We start from the raw sequence: 18,444 nt of genomic DNA on the forward strand, positions 1-18,444 counted from the left end.
CACTATAGCCCAACTGAGATTTACTATTCTTGAAACAGTATCACTAAAAGAGGGTTGTGACAGGAATAAGAAATTACTACAGAGAGAATCATTTTGGATAAAAATGTTGGGTACACTGACCCCTGGGGGACTTAATGACCGGATTGAGTTGAGCAGTTTTTTGTGATCACTATCAAAATTGTGTTTCTAATGTCATATATTGAATCTGCTGTAGGGATTGTATATCATTGTTTATAACTGATTGTGTCTGTTTTTAAAAAAAAAATCTCTTATTGGTCTTGTCATCAAAACATATGTATAATGCTGGTTCATGGTTTCCTTTGTACATCTCTTTCTTTTCTCTCACTTTCTGTTTATTTTTTGTCACTTTTGTGTGGAACTTTATAATAGGTGGGGAGATCTTATTGACATTCATAACAGACAGTGATTGTTGCGTTTCATTTTTGGGTTCAATAAAGTTTTTTGAATTTGATGGTACACGAGGTTTAAACTTCAACATGTATTCGCGTTAGTGGTGCATGAAGATATGGGACGTGTTTCTCATTTCGGTTGAATACAGAACTTGTCGGGCATTGAAACAAATAGTTGAACATCATTATTGCAACTAGTCATCGGTATTTCATCAACATGTCCAGTCGTTCTTGCTCGGAGTTGGTTGTTATTTTAGGATGGCAAGTACGATGGTATTAGAGTTCGGTCTCCGTAGTTACTTGTGACGTACACAAAAAGGATTGGTATCTTGCATCTGATTGGTGGACTGGATGATCGGTGCAACCAATAGGGATGGATGTTTGAGTAGTTCAATCAGGAAATGGTGCCGGTAGCACAAACGCGGGAGACTCCGAATGTCGGAAGATTACCTTGCGGATTGTTTGGTGAGCTGCGCTCTCTGATAAAAACGGTAAGAACCTTTGGAGTGTGACGCATTTAGTTTTAGTTAAGGATAATTGCGGAAACGAACGGCATATTTAGTGGTCTATTTTTTGTTGCAGACAGGTATCGAAAAACGATCACGCTTTGAAGTGAGAAAGGGTCTACGGAACGCATGTACCTGAAGTATATGCAGGTATGCATTTATATAACGTTAGAGTCTACTGTGGTCAGAGTCTTCATTCACATTGCTTTAGGTGGCAGCCTGATTTGTTTCTACATTGCTTTTTATAGTTGTTTTTGGACCTAGAAGAAGCGAAGTTCATAAGAAACACATTTACTTGTGTGTAAATGTGAGTAGTTTTCATACGCTCTTTGGGTTAAGGTGTATTTGTTGGTTTATGCACTTGGGGTGTGTTTTCATTTGGTGTGTTTTTCTTTGGTGGAGGAAATTCAAAGAAATGCAATGAACCATGTGTAATATATACAAAGAGACTGATGTGCCTGTACATGTTATTTTGCAGCATTGCCCCTGACGAAGGGACCCTACTTTTGTCCCGAAATGCATTGGGCGAACTACGATGCACACAAGAAAATTGAATGTTTTTTCAATGTATATAAACGTTTGATTTTGTTTTGCAAATGGAAATTCACGTGTAAATGTATAAGTACAGAATGTCGTGTTGAAAAAGTTTGATTGATTAGCAAAAAACATATGAATAAAAATATGTGCTTAAACGTTCAAAACAAAGTTTGATCAATAGAATTCACTAGAGTTGTGCGCAACTGAGCCTGTGTTAACTGTCAGTTAACCAGCCACATTTTCAGCTACTATTTTGGCCATTTTAGTTTTTAGGATGCCACTGCACATCTCCACTAGACCTGCTGACTGGGGGTGGTTAGCTGCATGAAATTTTTGTTTTATACCCACTGCTGTACAAACATATTCCATAATTTGGGCTGTGAAGTGGGTCCTGTTGTCACTCCAGACCAAGCGGGGCAAACCGAATCGTGGGAGGTATTCTTTTAATAGCACTTTGGCGGTAGTGATAGCGGTGCAGTCTTTGACGGGGTAGGCCTCCACCCATCGGCTGAAGGTACAGACCACCACCAGGACATATTTTAGATTGTTACATCTGTCCATCTGGATGTAATCCATTTGGAGGACTTCAAAAGGGAAGGTAGGACAAGAGAATCCTCCTTTAGGAGTAACTGTGCCTTTTCCTGGGTTACACATTAGGCAAATCATGCATGTTTTAACCAGTTTTTCAGCATATGCTGGTATCTTACAGTTGTACCACGTAGGTTCCAACCGCTTACATATTCCTTTTGCACTAATGTGAGCAGGACCATGGGCCATCGTAACTACTGGTGGCACGTGACTGTCAGGTAACATACATTGTCTTTCCATAGTCGTACGGACCCAGCAACCATCAATTCCCTCCTTTGCTAATTGCTCCTTCCACACCTCCACAGTTTCTGAGGAGTAGAATGGAACTAAATATCAATCACACTTTGTACTGTGTTTTCAACCATGCCCACTTAGTTTGCATACCATTACTACGCGGTTTTTACTTCGAATTAAGCGTTACTACGCAAGTTTTTAGTTCGCATACCATTACATTGAAAGTGTTAATGTATGTGAATTAAAAAATTGTCTAGTTAAAAAAAGCAGCACTGCATACAAGTACACTACACTACACATCTAAAAGTTAAAAACACTACCCAAACTCTCAAAAATTACACTACCCTACACTACTAAAACACTACAATACCCTAAAGCCTAAATCACTACCCCTTGCAGGACACTTCTCCTAGCCCTAGTCCTGTCCCTACTCCCAAACACTACCCTGCACGACATCCCCAAACACTACCCTAAACCCTAAAACACTACCCTATACTACACTAACACCAGAACACTACCCTAAACCCTAAAACACTACACCCAGCACAACACTGCCCCTAGCCCCAGTCCTGTCCCTACTCCCAAACACTAACCTGCACGACACCCCAACACTACACTAAACCCCAAAACAGTAACCTACACTACACTAACATCAGAACACTACCCTAAACCCTAAAACACTACCCCAGCACGACCCTGCCCCTACCCCAGTCCTGTCCCTACTCCCAAACACTACCCTGCACGACCCCACACTACTCTACACTACACAAACACAAGTACACTACCCTGCACGACCCGAACACTACTCTACACTATACAAACACAAGTACACAACCCCGCATGGCCCCAACACTACTCTACACTACACAACACAAGTACACAACCCTGCATGGCCCTACACAACCCCTACACGACCCTACACAGCCCCTCTTACCTCTCTCTCCTCGTGGTTCCTCTCTTCACCTCCACGCTTGCTTCCAATCTTCTTCCCTTCCTGCTTCCGAGTCCCGAGGGCAGGCGCACACCCCTTCACCAACTTGCGCACGCAGCAGACCCTCTCCCTGAAAATCAGCGCCCCCTCACCGACTATGCATGCGATGTAACAACTTGCATACTGAAGGCTATGTGTTTTTACATCGCATGCGTTGAAACGCTTGCATAGTAATGGTACGCGGTTTGGTTTGGTCTGATCATCGGGCCATTCTTTTTGATATCACTCTGGAGTTATCAGCTCCTCCTCCTTTGGCTGAGCCATCCTGGACATTACCTAGTAAGGGGCAAGACATTCAAACGCCTGCTCTGGCACAGCTCTTAGCTACTACTACTACTTTTCCATCTCCTGAGGTCGCAACAGCGGTTTCGAACTATACTTCTTGGCTACATTCGGCCTCTTCTTCTTTGGCCCCTCTGAAGAGTACCAGGCTTAAACACATCCATCCGTCCACTCCCTGGTCCTCTGATGACCTCAGGTCCTTGAATCAGGCCAGCAGAAGTTAGAAAAAGTGATGGAGGGCTAACTACGGCGACCTAGATAAAGCTACATACAAGCTTTGTCGGGCCAATTATATGATCTTGATTCAAGAAGCAGTTTCTCCAAGGAACTGTTTGCCATAGTCAAGAAGCTCACCTCTGACTTCTCCTCTACACCCAAGGTCTTTTCCCAATCATTCTGTAATCTTGTGGCTGACACCTTTCGGCACAAGGTTGAGGATGTCTTTAACAGCCGTGCCACCTCTATCTCCGCTGCTTTTTCATCCTCAGTATCCAGTCTCTCTCCTGTTTTCACATCTACTCTCAGCAACTTTGTTCCACCTCCTGGTGCTGCAGCCATTACTCGACTTCAACTTTCTAAATCTGGATCATTGATGGACCCTTGAGCCCCTAGAGTAGCTAGTCTTGTGGCATCATCGATCGGACCACCTTTGAACAATATATATCGCTTGATGTGTGCCTCTGGTGTTTATCCCTCTCAATGGAAAACAGTTTCTATTTCTCTACTCATAAACAAATCTTCACTGGACCCCTGTTACCAACCAATTACTGCCCCATGTCCTGTCTGCCTTTGCCAGCTAAGATTATTGACAAGATTCTGAGCGATCATCTGATTGAACACACATCCACAGCCATAATCTTCTGGATGCTACCCAATGTGGTATCTGGGCCTTGCATAGTACAGAAACCACTCTTATTAGGGCCACCGAGGACGTCACTCGACCAAGGGGGTAGAGCTGCCCCGACTTTGCTTGATCTTTCGGTAGCCTTCGATACGGTACATCACAGGCTTCTGCTGCAGCATCTAGGTAGGCTCAGGATTTACGGGCCTGCATGGAAGCTGCTCAAATCTTATCTTGCTGGTTGAGAGCAACTGGTGTGTATTGGTGACTTCATCTCACCCTCCTTCTCTCCTCTTGGCAGGGTTCCACAGGGGTACTCGCTTAGCCTGACGCTCTTCAATCTCTATGTTACTCATTTTGCAGATTCATTCCTTGGCATCTTGCTGGCTCATGCATGCCGAACTGGGGGACATCTCTGAGCTGACCCATTGGCAGCAAGAAGGGTGTCCCACCAGGGAGGAATTCTGTAAGGAGCAGAAAGAGTGCCCTTCTCTAGAGGGTCTGCGGTGGCAGGCTGCAGGCCAGGCAGCTGGTGATCAGTCTGGATCACATTGGATCTACTGGGTCAATGATCTCCTGTACAGTGAACGTAAGGTCGCTGAGCCTGGGTCAGCCTGTGTGCTGGTGGTACCCCAGCATTTTGAAGCCTTCCTATTGCGTCTGGTTCATGATGTGCCTTTGGTAGGAAATTTGGGGCAGGACAAGACCTTTGACAGGCTTGTCACCCACTTCTTATGGCCCCAAATTTGAAGGCAGTCAGATGGACATTGACGGTCTTGCCAAACTTGCCAGGCAAGTGGTAAGAGTGGTAGGAAGGTAAAATCTCCTCTCCAACCATTTCCAGTTGTTGGAACACCCTTTGAAAGGGTAGAGATGGACATTGTGGGGCCACTGGATCCCAAGACAGCCATGGGCAACAGATACATCCTGGGGTTGGTGGACCATGCCACCTAGTACCCAGAGGCAATCCCTCTCAGGACAACAATGGCACCAGTGGTGGGCCGGGCGTTAATGGGGATCTTTTCCCGAGTGGGGTTCCCCAGAGAGGTGGTTTCTGACAGGGAGACCAACTTCATATCTAAGTATATGACATCCCCGTGGAAGGAGTGTGGTGTAACCTTCAAGTTCATCACCCCTTACCACCCACAAGGTAAATGTCTGGTGGAGAGACTCAACCAGACATTGAAGGGCATGATTAAGGGTCTAACAGAACCCATGAGGCGTAAGTGGATGCCCTCTTACAATGCCTTCTCTTCGCATACAGGGAGGTACCACAGAAGTCTCTTGAGCCTCTGTATGGTCACCCTGTGTGAGGCCCTCTGAGTTTGGTGAAGGAAGGCTGGGAGGCAGCTCCCAGGAAAACGCCCCAGGGTGTGTTTAGTTTTTAGTTACATGCTGGCCTTCTGAAATCAAACTGCCTGCTTCAGGAAACTCGCTCAGGCAAACCTAGACGCAAGCCAGGAAGAAATGAAGTTTTGTGTGGACTACCGTGAGCTCAATGCCATCACCAGGACTGACGCACACCCCATCACCAGAGCTGAGGAGCTCATTGATCGGTTGGGAGCTACCAAGTTCCTCAGCACAAATGACTTAATGTCCGGGTACTGGCAGATTGCCTTAACTTATGGGGCCAAGGAGAGGTCAGCATTTTCAATCCCAGAAGGACATTACCAGTTCCGAGTGATACCATTTGGGTTGAAGAATGCCCCTGCCACTTTTCAGAGGTTGGTCAACCAGGTGTTGGCTGGGCTGGAGGATTTCAGTGTTCAGTTCCAACTGGGAAGAACACTTGCAGCACCTCTCTGAAGTGTTGAAGGCGCTGCAGAGGGGAGGCCTCACGATCAAGGCCAGTAAGTACCCGATAGGGCAGGGTTCAGTGGTGTACTTGGAACACCAGGTAGGAAGCGGCCAGTGGAGCCCCTATAACCCAAGACTGACACCATTCTGGTTTGGGAGCCTTCAAAGACCCAGACAGAGGTGATGGGCTTCTTAGGACTTACTGGATACTACAGGAGGTTTGTTAAGGGGTATGGCACCCTTGTTGCTCCCTTAACAGAGGTGACTACCAGGAAGCAGCCCAAGAAGGTGATCTGGACTGAGTCCTGCAGAAGGCTTTTGATGCCCTGAAGGCCACCACGTGCACGGCACCCATGCTCAAGGTACCCGACTTCTCCAAGGAATTTGTCATGCAGACTGAAGCTTCAGAGCTTGGAGTGGGAGCAGTGCTCTCACAACTGAATGAAGAGGGCCTTGACCAGCCTGTAGTCTTCCTTGGCCGGAGACTAGTAGCCCAGGGAACAGAGGTGTAGTGCCATAGAAAGGGAAGCTTTCGCTATGGTCTGGGCACTGAAGAAGCTGAGACCATACCTGTTTGGGTCTCACTTCCGGGTTCAGACAAACCACAGGCCCCTCAGATGGTTGATGCAAATGAGGGGTGAGAATCCAAAACTGATGAGGTGGTCCATCTCTCTACAGGGAAAGGACTTTACGGTGGAACACCGTCCAGGCACAGAACACGCCAATGCAGATGGTCTGACCAGGTTGTTCCGCCTTAGTGAAGAGAACTCCCAGGAGGGTGGGTAGTTCTCCCTTCAGCTGGAGAGGACATGTGTTAGACTTGGCATCTTTTGGCGTGTTTCCCCTCTGTTTTTGGCTGGCGTAGCGTTTCTGCGCACTTTTCGCACTGCTGATCAGTGGCAAAGTGAAAGTGCTCCTATGATAGATTGTGTTATGCATTGGTTTCCATGATTGGATATTTGATTCATTTGTTAGTCCTTAGTAAAGTGAACTGAGTGTGCCAGGGCCTGTGAATCAAAGGCTACTCGTTGGCCTGCAGCACTGATTGTGCCACCCACGTGCGTAGCCCTGAAAAGGTACCTCAAACCTGCCATTGCAGAGTCTGCACGAGTTTGTAACTGCCATTTCGACTTGGCCAGTGCCCACACTTGCCAGTCCCTAAACTTCCCTTTTCTTACATGTCAGGCACCCCTAAGGTAGGCCCCAGGTACCCCTGTGGGCAGGGCTCAGTGTATGTGAAAGGTAGGCCATGCCCTGGTGTGTGTGGCATGTCCTGATAGTGAATTACAATCAATTTCCCTTTTCACTATTGCAAGGTTACCTGTTCCCCATAGGACAGAATGGGAAGTTTGTTTATAACCTCTTATAAACACAACTGGCCTGGGGAATTAGGTAAGGAAATTAAGTTTAGTATACCTGAACTCAGAATCTAAAGATGCATCTTTTAGTGAAGGTGATTTTTACATTCTGCTTTTGAAAATACCACTTTTAGAAAGTAGGTATTTTCTTGCTCAGTCATTCACTATGCCTCTGCTGCTGGAAGATTGATTGCCTTCTGGATTTGGATGTGACAGGGTCAGGGGAATGTCTTGACAGCTTGATACCCGAGGAGAGTAGGTGAGATAACATAGGATGACCTGCATCTGGTGCCGGGGGTGGAGAAGCCCTTTGATGCAAAGAGGCCTGTGTTGCTGCCATAAAGGAATTGCTCCCCCTCCTCCCGTGTGGCTAAAGACCCAACCCCTAGCTATCAAAGAAAGAAGGTGTGCACTGGTAGGAAGACACCCGAGAAGACAGAACTGGTTTTGGCTGGGCACCAACACTCTCTACCTGAGAGATCAAAGGATTTGGGGATATAAATATTGAGGCCCGGACTCCTGAACTTTAGAACTCTTGGGATCAAGAAGACTGCCAAGAAGAAGAGCCATAGAAGCTGTGAGGAGGAACTAACACATTGCTGTGTGCTTTGCTGTGTTACCCTGCAGTGGCTGCTTCTGTCTTAGCCATTGAAAGGACTGGACTGAACTTTCTGCAATCTACTTTGTGAATTTCTTCAAGGACTTGAGGTAGAGCTTGCCCCCTGTTCACGAAGTCTCAGGAACAGTAAAGAATTCAAGCTCTTCTGCCCGCAGCACTGGGGACTGTGTGTTTTGTGCTGCAAACAGAAGAAAAGCAACTTGACGACATCTATGATGCTGCTGCCGACTCCCTGTACTGAAGGCACCGCAGAGGTACACCGCCGCAACACCGCACCGCAACCTGGTCTCACCGACGATGCCTGCTGACGCCGCCACCGAGCCGCAGTTCGCACCGTGACCTGAGGGCACTGCACTCCTCACCGCCTCGCTTCACGACGACGCATTGGTATCCCCGATGACCACGCTCCATGCTGAAATCGATGCCGCTGCTTGCATCTTGGGTCATAAAGTTACACAACGCACTGCCCTGAGATGAACCAGAGGGTGCTGTGATGAACCAGAGGGTGGCAGTGATGAACCAGAGGGTGGCAGTGGTGAACCAGAGGGTGGCAGTGATGAACCAGAGGGTGGCAGTGGTGAACCAGAGGGTGGCAGAGGTGAACCAGAGGGTAGCAGTGATGAACCAGAGGGTGGCAGTGGTGAACCAGTGGGTGACAGTGGTGAACCAGAGGGTGGCAGTGGTGAACCAGAGGGTGGCAGTGATGAACCAGAGGGTGCTGTGATGAACCAGAGGGTGGCTGTGATGAACCAGAGGGTGGCAGTGATGAACCAGAGGGTGGCAGTGGTGAACCAGAGGGTGGCAGTGATGAACCAGAGGGTGGCAGTGGTGAACCAGAGGGTGGCAGAGGTGAACCAGAGGGTAGCAGTGATGAACCGGAGGGTGGCAGTGGTGAACCAGTGGGTGACAGTGGTGAACCAGAGGGTGGCAGTGGTGAACCAGAGGGTGCTGTGATGAACCAGAGGGTGCTGTGATGAACCAGAGGGTGGCAGTGATGAACCAGAGGGTGGCAGTGGTGAACCAGAGGGTGGTAGTGGTGAACTAGAGGGTGGTAGTTGTGAACCAGAGGGTGGCAGTGGTGAACCAGAGGGTGGCAGTGATGAACCTGAGGGTGGCAGTAGTGAACTAGAGGTTGGCAGTGATGAACCAGAGGATGGCAGTGGTGAACCAGAGGGTGACAGTGGTGAACCAGAGGGTGGCAGTGGTGAACCAGAAGGTGGCAGTGATGAACCTGAGGGTGGCAGTGGTGAACCGGAGGGTGGCAGTGATGAACCAGAGGGTGGCAGCGGTGAACCAGAGGGTGCTGTGATGAACCAGGGGGTGGCAGTGATGAACCAGAGGGTGCTGTGATGAACCAGAAGATGCAGTGGTGAACCAGAGGGTGGCAGTGATGAACCAGAGGGTGGCAGTGGTGAACCAGAGGAATGCAGTGATGAACCAGAGAGTGGCAGTGGTGAACCAGTGGGTGACAGTGGTGAAGCAGAGGGTGGCAGTGTTGAACCAGACGGTGCTGTGATGAACCAGAAGGTGCTGTGATGAACCAGAGGGTGGCAGTGATGAACTAGAGGGTGGCAGTGGTGAACCAGAGGGTAACAGTGGTGAACCAGAGGGTGGCAGTGGTGAACCAGAGGGTGGCAGTGATGAACCAGAGGGTGGCAGAGGTGAACCAGAGGGTAGCAGTGATGAACCAGAGGGTGGCAGTGGTGAACCAGTGGGTGACAGTGGTGAACCAGAGGGTGGCAGTGGTGAACCAGAGGGTGCTGTGATGAACCAGAGGGTGCTGTGATGAACCAGAGGGTGGCAGTGATGAACCAGAGGGTGGCAGTGATGAACCAGAGGGTGGCAGTGGTGAACCAGAGAGTGCTGTGATGAACCAGAGGGTGACAGTAGTGAACCAGAGGGTGGCAGTGGTGAACCAGAGGGTGCTGTGATGAACCAGAGGGTGGCAGTGATGAACCAGAGGGTGGCAGTGGTTAACCAGAGTGTGACAGTGGTGAACCAGAGGGTGGCAGTGATGAACCAGAGGGTGGTGCTGTTAAACTGCACGGGAGCCCTGTGGGTGTGAGCCCCCATGCTGCTGAGCTGCCCAGGGGTTGTGAGCCCCCGCGCTACTGAACTGTCCCGGGGCCCAGTGGGTGTGAGCCCCCGCGCTGCTGAACTGCCCCAGAGTCCTCTCAGTGTGAAAATCATTTGTGCTCAATTGCCTGGGAGCCCTCTGGGTGTGAGCACACATTGTACTAAGTGTCCCCCTGCCCCCAGTACATGTATACCCGTACCGCACAGTATTATGCTCTTGCACCATGAAGTCTGGTGCCTGGATGCTCCTGATCCGTGTAGGTGGTACCACCGTCTGGTGCTGTCAAAATGTGAAGTCATAACTTGCTACACAGCAGCAATAAACATGTGTCCCCCCTGGCACCAGTATGCGCATGTACCAGGCGTGCAGCACCCGCATGCCACTGCACCCTACTGCCCAGCGCCAGAACCCACTGAGCAGGATCAGAATGGCTTTGTACCAAAACGCGCAGCAGAGCTATCTTGGACATCTGAAGGATTCTGTGGTCCTCTGCCAAACGTATTTTTGCATCCATGAGTTTCCCGAGCGCCATCCCCGTGTAGCTCCTGTGACCAGGAGGCTGCTTTCTCCTCATCTGCTGCTCTGCTCGTTCTCTGACCCTTTATAAACAAGATGCATGTGAACTCGCATAGAAGACCTGCCCGTTTGGCCCCATCCAGCACACACTAGCGGTATGAAACGTCTTCCCGTCCGTCCCCACTATAATGGCCAGCTCACTCAAGGGACCTTTTGGCGTGCTGGGAAAGTTACAGGCACACGTGGTCACATATTTGTGCAAATGGCCAAAAAATCCGTGAGTTCGCGGGAAAATTCGCAAACTCGCAGAGTTTTTTTGCCATTTCGTGCGTATTCGGGGACCGCGAATTTGCAAATTTTGCCCATACTTAGTCTTCAGTACATAGATGCTGGGCTGGAGGGAACCTGTCTTCAGTGCACAGACCCTCGGCGGGAGGGAACCTGTCTTCAGTGCACAGACCCCGGGCTGAAGGGAACCTGTCTTCAGTATACAGACCCTCGGCTAGAGGAAGCCTGTCTTCAATGTACAGACCCTCGTGGGAGGGAACGTGTCATCAGTGCACAGACCCTGGGCTGGAGGGAACCTGTCTTCAGTGCACATGCCCTGGGGTAGAGGGAACCAGTCTTTAGTGCACAGATTCTGGGCTGGAGGGAACCTGTCTTCAGTGCACAGGCCCTGGGTTAGAGGGAACCTGTCTTCAGTACACAGATCCTGGGCAGGAGGGAACCTGTCTTCAGTACACAGACTCTGGGCGGGAGGGAACCTGTCTTCAGTGCAGAGACTCACGGCGGGAGGGAACCTGTCTTCAGTGCACAGACCCACGGCGGGAGGGAACCTGTCTTCAGTGCACAGATGCTGGGCTGGAGGGAACCTGTTTTCAGTGCACAGACCCTCGGCAGGAGGGAACCTGTCTTCAGTACACAGACCCTGGTGAGAGGGAACCTGTCTTCAGTACACAGACACTGGGCGGGAGGAAACCTGTCTTCAGTACACAGACCCTGGGGTAGAGGGAACCTGTCTTCAGTACACAAACCCTGGGCGGGAGGGAACCTGTCTTCAGTACACAGACCCTGGGCGGGAGGGAACCTGTCTTCAGTGCACAGACCCTGGGATGGAGGGAACCTGTCTTCACTGTACAGACCCTCGGCGGGAGGGAACCTGTCTTCAGTGCACAGACAGTCGGCAGGAGGGAACCTGTCTTCAGGGCATAGACCGTCGGCGGGAGGGAACCTGTCTTCAGTACTCAGGCCCTGGAGTAGAGGGAACCTGTCTTCAGTACACAGATGGGAGGGACCCTGTCTTCAGTACACAGACCCTGGGTGGGAGGGAACCTGTCTTCATTACTCAGGCCCTGGGGTAGAGGGAACCTGTCTTCAGTACACAGACGGGAGGGAACCTGTCTTCAGTACACAGACCCTCGGCTGGAGGGAACTTGTCTTCAGTACACAGACCCTCGGCTGGAGGGAACCTCTCTTCAGTACACAGGCCCTGGGGTGGAGGGAACTTTTCTTCAGGACACAGATCCTGGGCTGAAGGATATCTATCTTTGTACACACACCCTGGGCTGGGGGGAACCTATTTTTAGGACACAGGGAACCTCTCTGTGGTACACAAACCCTGACTGGTGCGAACCTGACTTTGATACACAACCTGGTCAGGAGAAATAGGGTCTTCGGAACACAAAACCATGGGCTGGAGGGAACCTGTCTTCGGTACATAGACCCTGGGCTGGAGGAAACCTGTCTTCAGTACAAAGACCCTGGGCTGGAGGGAACCTGTCTTCGGTACATAGACCCTAGGCTAGAGTGAACCGTTCTTTGTTACACAGACCCTAGGCCATGGGAATCTGTCGTCGTACACAGACCCTGGGCTGGAGGGAACGTGTCTTTGGCACATGTAGGAAAGGGCCTTTTTTTGAAAGGTTAGCTCCCACTTATGCCTGATGCCTGATGTGATTTTGAGTTGTAAGTGCAGGCTGCGTGTCTTGGTACAGGAAAATCCAAAGAGCTTTTCCTCCCGAACGCTGCCTGACCTCATTATGGGCGGCGGATGGGGTCCATCTTAGTGCCCACAATCGTATAGCGATTCTTGATCTTACCTGGCACTAACATCTCTAGGCCTCATCTGGCATTCAACTACTGGGGCATTGATACTGATTCCTCTCTGCATTTGTTGGCCTATACCTGTTTGATGCCTGACCCTGTGATGGCGGCGATTGATGTTACGAACTGATCGATACACCAAAGAAGATCTGAAACAAAAGGAAAGGGGGCCACGTGATTCTTGCTGAGTGACTTGGATGGATGCAAGGTGTGGCTCCCAAACTCTGTGACTATTGACTGCGTAAAATGAATGGCACCTACGCGTTCTCTACAACGCAATTTCAGCTTCTATTGTAAAAGCGGTGAGCTTAGCTTAAAGTGCTCAAATTTGTTACCAACGTTTCATTGATTTAAGAGTGTGCATAACGGAAGAGCTTTTTTGCCTTTTACACTGCTGCATTACATTGGGAGTATCCATAATGGCGGCTGAGTGGAGGCATCAAAGCAAGATTTTGCCGTCCCGTATTGCCGCTCGCTGAGATATCAAAGTGTCTGGGTCCAACCTGCTATAGCGGTAGACGGCAATTTGAAGAGCCCTCAACCTTCTCTCAGTGCATGCTAGTTTCAGTTTGCTTAATAATTAAAGAATAAATACAGCCTGATACGAATTCTGTCACACTAGTAGTCCTCAACTGAGCGGCTGCCTAGAGTTTTTGGAACGTTAATATGGCTGATTGGGGCTGGCTTTCATGGTGTCATCTGGGAAACAGCTTTGTTGGCTGAAACCCTCACTATTTGCCCAAACACTCACTATTGTTTTCACATTCACTGAGGGCAAGATGGAGGACGAGGCGATCAACGCTTCTTCTGTGGAAATAAAATTACCAGTTCATAAAAAAGTGGAACCAGGAACACCACCTGTCTACAGACTAGTGGTGGATTTGAGAGAGCTCAATAAATGTGTCATTCCACAACACACTGTGGTCCCAGACATCTCCACTTTACTCACAGCCATAGATGCAGAAGCAACACATTTTTCTGTCATTGACTAAAAAAACGCATTCTTCAGTATATCCATTCACCCAGACAGTCAATACCTTTTCGGCTTCTCCTTACAAGGACGAAGTTTCCAATTCACAAGAGCTCCTCAAGGTTTCACCGAAAGTCCAAGTGTATAAAGCCAAGCCCTGAAAAGACAATTGGATACTATTCAAATGCCCACGGATACAGCCATACTACAATATGTTGATGATATCCAAATTACGGCCAGATCTGACGCAGCATGTGCTGAAGCATCACTACTAGTACTAGAATTCCTAGCTGCAAATGGCCATAAAGTTTCCCCTGGTAAGCTCCAATTTTGTTTACAGCAAGTGGCTTACATAGGGCACTTGCTGTCAAAGGAGGGTAGGCAGCTTACACAGGAATGCATCCAGCTCATGCAACAAAAACCACAACCAACAACACAGAAACAAGTTCGAGCTTTTGTTGGTCTCACCTCATATTGTAGATAGTGGATCCCGCAATTTGCACTCATTTCTAAACCATTAGTGCAGCTGACAACACTTGAAGCTGGCGCTACTCCACAATTACCCTGGACAGATGAACACACGCAAGCTTTTCTTTTCTTTTTTTTTTTTTTTTCTTGTAAGACTTTATTGGCAGTTGTCAAAAGTACATTACAATACTCGTATGTCCGGAGACCAGTTGTCATACAATCAGTGATTTGATTTTTGCGATACACAGCTGTTCAGCCGACAACCTTCCGGTCCGGCAGCAATAGTGAATAGTGTACTCGGGACATTCCAGCAGCATGTAAAAATTTTATGTCTTACTTTTTATTATTTTATCTGAACATAACTATAGACTCATTAGGAATGATGAACATTATAGCAAAATATCAATATACATTCAACCGTTCACATCAGTGGTTTCCCCAGAATCACTATTCCGCATCTTCTCTTGTGGGTAGGTGAACTACCACTCCCACGTATACCTAGACTCCCTCCCACTATTCAGTATTCTATGTGCGTCAGTCCCCTAGCTCGTCCTCCTCTCCAAAGCTATCATCGTCCTCTTCTGGAAGGGGTTCACATAGGTCACCCCGAAATTTGTTCCATGGTAGCCATATCCTATTCCATTTGCGATGGTTAGCTCTTATCTTATACACTGCTCGCTTGGTTAGCATCAATCTGTCCATGTTTCTGCACCATTGTGCCGAAGTCGGTGTTTCCGCCGCCCCCCCATTTCTGCGCTATATCTCACTTGGCTAACATTACTCCCACTACTACCCACTGTTGGCTCTGACGTGTCAAATCAGTCTTTCCCCATACATTCAGCAAACACACCCTCGGGTCCGGCGTGAGCGATATGTCTAGAGTTTGGGAAATGGTTTGCATAATGCGTCTCCAGTATTCACTAATGATCGGGCAGCCCCAGAGTGTGTGCAGCAGTGTTCCTTCCTCTCCACAGCCTCTCAAACAGTTTGGATGGTCAGTACTATGCAATCTGTATAAGGTAGTCCTAGTGTAATATACCCTGTGTAGTATCTTAAATTGTACCAGTCCGAAGCGTGCCGAAATGCCCGCTTCTCTCGGGGATGCCATTGCGGTATTCCATTCCGTCTCGTCCATCTTACCCAACTCTTCCTCCCATTTTTCTCTTAGTCTAGTTAGTGGATCAGGCAGGTTGTTCAACAGCTTTCGATAAGTGAGGGATGTGGCACCCGTTTGCATAAAATCAGTGAGCAAACGGTCCTCCAACGGGGAGGATTCGGGGATCTTGGACCCCGGCTCAATTGCTGCCATCAATGCATGTTGTATCTGTATGTATCTGTATGTCTCAGTAGGTCCTAGGTCATACTGCTGCTGCAATTGTGAGAAGGGAACCATACCATTATTTGTCAACAAGTCCCCTACCGTGGAAATCCCTATATTGTCCCATTGGGTGAACCCCTTACTATGTCTCAAACATCTCAGTGATTTAGTGTCCCACAAAGGTGTAAGTTTAGTTATCACACCCCCCCCATTTAAGCCTGGTCTACGCTTTGTGCCAGAGTACTACCGTGTACTTTGTCGGGCCCATCAGTTTTGTTAGTAGACTTTTATTGTACAATGGTGCCAATAGACTGTGTGTGCCTAATTGTGCTCTGTCTGCTAGGTAAGCTGGGTCCTGTTGTGGTGCGTGGATCCATTGGTTTATCACCTTCAGTTGTGATGCCCAATAGTACAGCTGCATATTTGGTAAAGCTATTCCACTGTCATACCAGCCTCAGTTGAGTTTTACATGTGCTACCCGGGCCAGGCGTTCCCCCCATAGCAGACCGGAAACAACTGCCGTCACTTTTTTGAAATATGAAGGTGGTATTAGAGTTGGTGTATTTTCCAGAACATATAGAAGACGTGGAAGCGCCTTCATTTTAAATAGTGCCGCCCTTCCCAGCAGTGTCAATGGTAAAGGTTTTCCAGTGTCTTCCGTCCGCCTTCAAGCGAGTGAGCGGAGGTATCAAGTTTTGGTCATAGTGTATCGAGGTGTCTCGGGCGACATATATTCCCAGATATTTAAACGAGGCGTCTGCAATCGTCAACTGGCAGTCATTGGGAAGGTCTGGCAACGGACCCTTCAGATCATAGATGACCGATTTCGACCAGTTGATAGTGTATCCAGAGTTAATTCGATGTGTGTTGCATATTTCTAATAGTATCGGGATACCAGCAGCTGGGTTGGTCAGGTAGATTAACATGTCATCTGCGTAGAGGGAAACCTTGTCTTCCCAGTGCTCCCCCCAACTCACTACTCTCATTAATGGGGTGTCTCTAATAACAGTCGCTAACGGTTCTAGGACCAATGCAAACAGCAAGGGGGAGAGCGGGCAACCCTGTCTCGTTCCCCTGGCCAATGGTATTTCTCGGGAGATGTGTCCATTGGCCGCCACGTGCGCGACAGGATTTGTGTGCAGAAGTTTTATCCATGCGATAAATTAAGGGCCGAAGCCCATGTGAGCCAGGACTGCGAATAGGTACTGCCATTCCACCATGTCGAATGCCATCCTGGCGTCCAACGATAGTATGACTGCTGGTTCCGTTAGTAAGGGGGCTCGTGCCAATGCGCCATGTACACGTCGAAGATTCAGTGCCGTGCTCCTATGAGGCATAAAACCCGACTGGTCCGGATGGATCAAGTGGGACAGGTGGGGCATCAATCTAGTGGCTAGTGTTTTCGCCAATATTTTTGCTTTAGCGTTGAGAAGTGAGATCGAGCGGTACGACGTACACTCGGCGGGTGGTTTACCCGGTTTCGGGATGGCCACAATAGTTGCCATCCGTTGATCCAGGGGCAGGATCCCTCGCTCCAAGCTATCCTTGAGCATGGCCAACAATGGCCCACTTAGTGTGTCCGCCATTGTTTGGTACCATTCAACCGGGATACCGTTGGGGCCTACCGCTTTCCCTGTATGTAGTGCGTTGATTGCTGCCTGTATCTCCTCCACCGATAGATCTGCCTCTAGTTCATGTTTCCTGGGGTAAAGTCGGGGTTCGCACAGTCTGGAGGGCCAGTGTTGCTGCATGTGCTGTGACTTCCACTTCCGCGGTATATACTCCCTGAAAGTGGTCCGCGAGGATGTCTATTATGTCCGATGGGTGCGAGTGTAGCTTCCCAACCGAGTCTTTCAATTGCAATATGGTCCTGCAACCCCCTTTTATCCAGCCAAGCTAGGAGTTTACTGGCCTTATCACCTATATCATACACTCTATTCGCTGTCGCTGTTATATTCTCAACCGTTTGTCGTCGTATATGGTCATTGTGTAATTGTTGGCAGAGATTAAGTGTGTGAAGTGTGTCCTCTGTTGGATATGCCATGTGTGACGCGTTTGCTGCTTCAAGTTTCAGTTCTAGATCCAGCAATTCCTTTTGTCGTGCGCGCTTATGCCCTGATATCGTTGTAATTGCATGCCCTCTCAAAACCGTCTTATAAGCCTCCCATAGGGTCGTGGGGGATGATTCCGAGGCAGTATTTTCTGCAAAATAGTGCCGGGTTGACTTTTTCAATTCCTTCCGGACATGCGGTATCTTGATATAACCTGGATAGATTGGGTATATTCTTTTGCGGGTCCTTCCTGTGCTCGAGAGGCTCAGTGTTAGTGGGGAGTGGTCCGAAATACCTCTGGGTCTAATCTTCACATCGCTTATTGTAAGTTGACCATCGCCCAGTGTGAGAAAATAATCTATGCAGGACAGACTATTATGAGTTGCGGAGTAGTAAGTGTACTGCTGGCCCTCGGGGTTAAGATGCCGCCAAATATCCAGCAGTCCTTGCGCCTCGAGGAAGTCATTGAAACAGGACGGTCCAAGTACGGGAATCTATCATGTGTGCTATGTGCCACTGCATTAAAGTCCCCCCCCACTACAAGGTCGCCTTCCGGGAAATCTAACTGTAATTTCCCCAAATCGGGAAGGGTAGTCGCATGCAATGCTGGAGGAATATATACAGAAATAATGTTAAGTGGTTTGCCTTCCCATTGCCCAATTGCTACCGCAAAGCGGCCGTACTCATCGGTTCTAGTGGAGTGTAGTATAAAACGGGATGCTCTTTTCATTAAGATGCCCGTCCCACACGACCCTGAGGAGAAGTCTGAGTGTACTAT

This window comes from Lissotriton vulgaris, chromosome 6, assembly GCF_964263255.1.
Source record: "Lissotriton vulgaris chromosome 6, aLisVul1.2, whole genome shotgun sequence".
Taxonomy (NCBI): domain Eukaryota; kingdom Metazoa; phylum Chordata; class Amphibia; order Caudata; family Salamandridae; genus Lissotriton; species Lissotriton vulgaris.